This window comes from Coturnix japonica, unplaced genomic scaffold (genome assembly GCF_001577835.2).
Source record: "Coturnix japonica isolate 7356 unplaced genomic scaffold, Coturnix japonica 2.1 chrUnrandom455, whole genome shotgun sequence".
Taxonomy (NCBI): domain Eukaryota; kingdom Metazoa; phylum Chordata; class Aves; order Galliformes; family Phasianidae; genus Coturnix; species Coturnix japonica.
In genome coordinates this window covers 206,006-212,325 of record NW_015439871.1, presented here as the reverse complement: position 1 = coordinate 212,325, position 6,320 = coordinate 206,006, and the positions used below count along the sequence as shown (strand labels likewise).

Below are 6,320 nucleotides of genomic sequence, written 5' to 3'. Positions count from 1 at the left end.
GGATTTTGGGGTGAAATAACGGGATTTGGGGGTGAAATGAAGAGATTTTGGGGTGAAATGAGAGGATTTGGGGTGAAATAATGGGATTTTGGGGTTAAATGAGAGGATTTTGGGGTGAAATGAGGGGATTTGGGGCAAAATAAAAGGATTTGGGGGCTGAAACAAGGGGATTTGGGATGAAATAATGGGATTTTGGGGTGAAATAAAGGGATTTTGGGGTGAAATAAAGGGATATTGGGGGTGAAATGATGGAATTTGGGGTGAAATAAAGGGATTTTGGGTTGACATAATGGGATTTGGGGTGAAATAAAGGGATTTTGGGGTTAAATGAGAGGATTTTGGGGTGAAATAATGGGATTTTGGGGATGACAGAAACTGTTTTTGGGGTAAAATGAAGAGATTTAGAGCAAAATAAAGGGATTTTGGAGTGAAATAAAGAGATTTTGGGGCTAAAATGAATAGATTTGGAGTGAAATAATGGGATTTTGGGGCTGAAATAATGGGATTTTGGGGTGAAATGAGGAGATGTTGGGGTGAAATGAGAGGATTTGGGGTGAAATAAAGGGATTTTGGGGTGAAATGATGGAATTTTGGGAAAAAATGAGAGGATTTGGGGAGAAATAATGGGATTTTGGGGTTAAATGAGAGGATTTGGGGTGAAATAAAGGGATTTTGGGGCTGAAGTAAAGGGATTTTGGGGTGAAATGGGGGGAATTAGGGGTGAAATAAAGGGATTTTGGGGTAAAATAAAGGGATTTTGGGGCAAAATAAGGGGAATTGGGGGTAAAATGAATAGATTTGGGGTGAAATAATGGGATTTTGGGGTGAAATAATGGGATTTTGGGGTGAAACGAATAGATTTGGGGTGAAATAATGGGATTTTGGGGTGAAATAACGGGATTTGGGGGTGAAATAAAGGGATTTTGGGGTGAAATAAAGGGATTTTGGGGCAGAATAAGGAGATTTGGGGGTAAAATGAATAGATTTGGGGTGAAATAACGGGATTTTGGGGTGAAATAATGGGATTTTGGGGTGAAATAACGGGATTTTGGGGTGAAATAAAGGGATTTGGGGCAAAATAAAGGGATTTGGGGCTGAAACGAATAGATATGGGGTGAAATAATGGGATTTTGGGGTGAAATAAAGGGATTTTGGGGCAAAATGTAGGGATTTGAGGATGAAATGAATAGATTTGGGGTGAAATAATGGGATTTTGAGGTGAAATGAGGGGATTCTGGGGTGAAATGAGGGGATTTTGGGGTGAAATGAGGGGATTTGGGGGCAAAATAAGGAGATTTGGGGGTAAAATGAATAGATTTGGGGTGAAATAATGGGATTTTGGGGGTGAAATAATGGGATTTTGGGGTGAAATAACGGGATTTTGGGGCTGAAACGAGGGGAAGTGGTCCGACATAAGTGGATCTTAATGGGCAACGGACCCAATTTGGGTCAAAATAACCCGATTTTGGGGCAATAAAATGGCACTGAAGGGACCTGAGTGGATTTTTGGGGCGAAACGATGCGATTTTGGGCAATAAAAAGCAAAAAAGAAGGAATTTAGGGGGGTTTTTTGGGTTGAAATAACTGGATTTTAGGGCCAAAAGATAATATGGGCGGTAGAAATGGGGGGTTGGGGGCCATTTTGGGGTAGAAAAACCCATTTTTGGGGTGGAAAAGTGCCATTTTAGGCTGGAAAGTGGCAGATTTTGGGGCTAAAAAGTGCCATTTTGGGGGTGTTACTTCTCCTTTAAGGGGGGGACCGGAAGTGGGAAGGGGGACCGGAAGGGGGCGGGGCTTGTTATCACGTGACCACAGACCCCCGTATATAAGCTCCTCCCGCTGCCCCCCGCCCCCATTTATCGCCGTTATATCGCGATATCGACCCCCCCCAGCCCCATTTTAGGCCATTAACCCTTAATTTACCGACTCAAATCCGTCAGAAATGAGGTAAAAAACACCCAAAAATACTTAAAACCAAAAAAAAAGCCCCAAAATCGCCACGATACTTAAAACGCTGAAAAACAACCAGAAAAAAGCCCCAAAATCGCCACAATTCACCTCAAAACGGCAATTATGAAGTCAAAACCCTCATATCATTATTAAAAACCAACATAAAAATAGATAAAAATAATAAAAAACAAAAAAGCCCCGAAAACCCACCAAAAAACCGCCGTTTTCCCCCCAAAATGGTGGAAATCAAAAGGTTTTATATATAAAAAATAAAAAAAATTATATAGATATTAATATAAAATTGGGACCTAGGCCTCACCGCTGGGCCGCCCCGACGCCGCCGCCGCCACCTCCTGGCTCGGGGGCTCCGCACAAAATGGCGCCCGCTCCGCCCTCACAGACGAGCGAGAGCGGGAAGAGAGAAGACACGCCTTCTTCTTGGCTTTCCGGCGATGCGATTGGTTCACATCCACGTCAATCATGCGCTGAGCCAATGAGGTGGTTAGACACCAAGCTCTGCGCAGCCCGCCCTGAGCGCTCATTGGGTCACGGCTACGCCAGTCAAAGAATGAGCCAATAAGAGGGTAAGAAGCGACGTAGACCCGCCCACCGCAAAGCGATGCCCACTCGGCGCGTTCATTGGCTGAGCGACACGCTCGTCAATGAATCAGCCAATAAGAGGGTAAGAAGGGATGTAGACCCGCCCACTGCATAGCGCAGCCCGCTCTGGGCGCTCATTGGGTGATCGATACGCCCGTCAATGAATCAGCCAATAGGGGTTAAGGAGCAACGTAGTCCCGCCCACGAGCGCTGCACCGCTTTCTCGACGCGCTCATTGGCTGAGCGACACGCCCGTCAATCCATCAGCCAATAGGGGGATGAGGAGCAACGTAGCTCCGCCCACTGTGGAGTGAGGAGAAAACCCTGCCCATTCGACGCGCTGATTGGCTGAGCGATACGCCCGTCAATGAATCAACCAATAGGAGGGTAAGGAGAAACGTAGTCCCGCCCACCGCAAATCGCTGCCCACTCATTGGCTGAGCGTCATGCTCGTCAAGGAATCAGCCAATAGGAGGGTTAGAAAGGGCGTGGACCCGCCCACTGTGGAATGCGCATGCGCTCGCCCCGCCTACTCGCTGAGTACTTACACTCAATAGTCAATGGTGGGAGGCGGGACCAAAGCGCGATGCTCGCAGCTGATTGGTTGGCTCCACGCGGTGCTGCGTGTTGATTGGCTCGCTGCAGAAGGCGGGACTAGAGGGGACAGCGCGCTCTGCTATTGGTTGAGCGCGGTGGCGGGCTGCTCGCTGATTGGTTGAGATCTTCCCCCTCAGAGAAGCGAAGCGCGGAGGAGCCGAAAATTGGGTTTTTCGACCCAAAAATGAGGCAAAAAAAGGGAAAAAAAGGAAAAAACAAAACCAAATTTCTGCTTTATTGAACGCGACGCCGGGAAAAAAGACCGTGAAGTTACCGGTTATGGGGGAAATAGGGGGAAAAACGGGGGGGAGGCTCCGAAAAAAGACGAAAAACGTAAAAAAACCGGTTTTTCCCCCAAAAAACAAGAACGAGGGGATAAATAATGGGGAGAAAAAGAGCGAAATTGGGCAATTTTGGGGGGATTTGGGGCTTTTTTGGGGGGGTTTTTGAGAGAATCGGGGGTTTTGGGGTGAATTCGGGGGAAATTGGGAAAATTGGTGGGTTTTATAATTCAAATGGGGTTTTATGGGAGGATTTGAGGAATTGGAGGCGATTTTGGGGCAATTTGGGGCCATTTTGGGCCCTTTTACTGTCTTTTAGGGGACTTTAAAGCATGGGAATGATTTGGGGTGAAAAAGGCCAAATTTGGGCAAATTCTGTGGAGAAAATTGATATTTTTGGGATCCTTTTGATGTCTTCTGGGATTTGGGGCCATTTTGGGTCAATTTTGGTCAATTTGGGGCCATTTTGGTGCATTTTTGGCTTTATTAGAGGCCTATGAAGCATGGGAATGTTTTGGGTTAAAACAGCCCAAATTTGGGCAAATTCTGTGGAGAAAATTGATATTTCTGGGACCCTTGTGGTGTCTTCTGGGATCTGGGGCCATTTTGGGTCAATTTGGGGCCATTTTGGTGCATTTTTGGCTTTATTAGAGGCCTATGAAGCATGGAAATGTTTTGGGTTAAAACAGCCCAAATTTGGGCAAATTCTGTGGAGAAAATTGACATTTTTAGGACCCTTGTGGTGTCTTCTGAGATTTGGGGCCATTTTGGGGCAATTTTGGGCCATTTTTAGTTCATTTTGGGGCAATTTGGGGCCTTTTAGAGGGTTCTGAAGCCTGGGAATGTTTTGGGTTAAAACAGCCCAAATTTGGGCAAATTCTGTGGAGAAAATGGGCATTTTTGGGACCCTTGTGGTGTCTTGTGGGATTTGGGGCCATTTTGGGTCAATTTTGGGCCATTTTGGGTCAATTTTGGGCCCTTTTAGCGACTTTTAGGGGACTTTAAAGCATGGGAATGTTTTGGGTTAAAACAGCCCAAATTTGGGCAAATTCTGTGGAGAAAATGGGCATTTTTGGGATCCTTGTGGTGTCTTCTGAGATTTGGGGCCATTTTGGGTCAATTTGGGTCCATTTTGGGTCAATTTTGGTCCATTTTGGGTCAATTTGGGGCGTTTTAGTGACTCTTCTTTAATGGCGGGGGGTTGTATCTATAGGGAGAGTTTTTGGGGTGAAAAAGGCCAAATTTGGGAAAATTCTGTGGAGAAAATTGATATTTTTAGGACCCTTGTGGTGTCTTCTGAGATTTGGGGCCATTTTGGGTCAATTTTGGTCAATTTTGAGCCATTTTGGTGCATTTTGGGCCCTTTTAGAGGGCTCTGAAGCCTGGGAATATTTTGGGTTAAAACAGCCCAAATTTGGGCAAATTCTGTGGAAAAAATGGGTATTTTTGGGACCCTTGTGGTGTCTTCTGGGATTTGGGGCCATTTTGGGGCAATTTTGGGCCATTTTGGTGCATTTTTGGCCCTTTTAGAGGGCTCTGAAGTATGGGAATGTTTTGGGTTAAAACAGCCCAAATTTGGGCAAATTCTGTGGAGAAAATGGGCATTTTTGGGACCCTCATGTTATCTTATGGGAATTGGGATAATTTTGGACCATTTTTAGTTCATTTTGGGGCAATTTGGGGCCTTTTAGAGGGTTCTGAAACCTGGGAATGATTTGGGGTGAAAAAGGCCAAATTTGGGCAAATTCTGTGGAGAAAATTGATATTTTTGGGACCCTTGTGGTGTCTTCTGGGATTTGGGGCCATTTTGGGTCAATTTGGGGCCATTTTGGTGCATTTTTGGCTTTATTAGAGGCCTATGAAGCATGGGAATGTTTTGGGTTAAAACAGCCCAAATTTGGGCAAATTCTGTGGAGAAAATTGATATTTTTGGGACCCTTGTGGTGTCTTCTGGGATTTGGGTCAATTTTGGGCCATTTTTAGTTCATTTTGGGGCAATTTGGGCCCTTTTAGAGGGTTCTGAAGCATAGTTAAGTTTTGGGGTGAAAAAGACCAAATTTGGGCAAATTCTGTGGAGAAAATTGATATTTTTGGGACCCTTGTGGTGTCTTCTGGGATTTGGGGCCATTTTGGGTCAATTTTGGGCCATTTTGGGTCAATTTGGGGCCTTTTAGTGACTCTTCTTTAATGGCGGGGGGTTGTATCTATAGGGAGAGTTTTTGGGGTGAAAAAGGCCAAATTTGGGCAAATTCTGTGGAGAAAATTGATATTTTTGGGACCCTTTTGGTGTCTTCTGAGATTTGGGGCCATTTTGGGTCAATTTTGGTCAATTTTGGGCCATTTTGGGGCATTTTTGGCCTTTTTAGAGGGCTCTGAAACCTGGGAATGTTTTGGGGTGAAAAGGCCCAAATTTGGGCAAATTCTGTGGAGAAAATGGATATTTTTGGGATCCTTGTGGTGTCTTCTGGGATCTGGGGCCATTTTGGGTCAATTTTGGGCTATTTTGGGCCCATTTTGGTGCATTTTTGGCCCTTTTAGAGGGCTCTGAAGCATAGTTAAGTTTTGGGGTGAAAAAGGCCAAATTTGGGCAAATTCTGTGGAAAAAATGGGCATTTTTGGGACCCTTGTGGTGTCTTCTGGGATTTGGGGCCATTTTGGGTCAATTTTGCCATTTTTGGGTCCATTTTGGGTCTAATTTCCGCCATTTTAGGTCAAATCTCCGCCATTTTGGGTCTATTTTCCACCATTTTGGGTCTAATTTCCTCCATTTTGGGTCAATTTTGGGTCTAATTTCCACCATTTTAAGTTAAATTTGGGACAAATTTCCACCATTTTGGGTCCAATTTCCACCATTTTGGGTCCAATTTCTGCCATTTTGGGTCTAATTTGGGT

General features: G+C 44.9%; 1 long non-coding RNA gene across 1 annotated transcript; it reads left to right on the top strand.

Annotated features, from left to right (window-relative positions):
- The first annotated feature begins 3,277 nt into the window (after positions 1 to 3,277).
- LOC116652609 lies at positions 3,278 to 5,686 on the top strand. The gene is made up of 2 exons (XR_004305771.1): positions 3,278 to 5,462; positions 5,645 to 5,686. It is a non-coding gene; the product is annotated as an uncharacterized LOC116652609 (long non-coding RNA).
- The last annotated feature ends 634 nt before the right edge of the window (positions 5,687 to 6,320 follow it).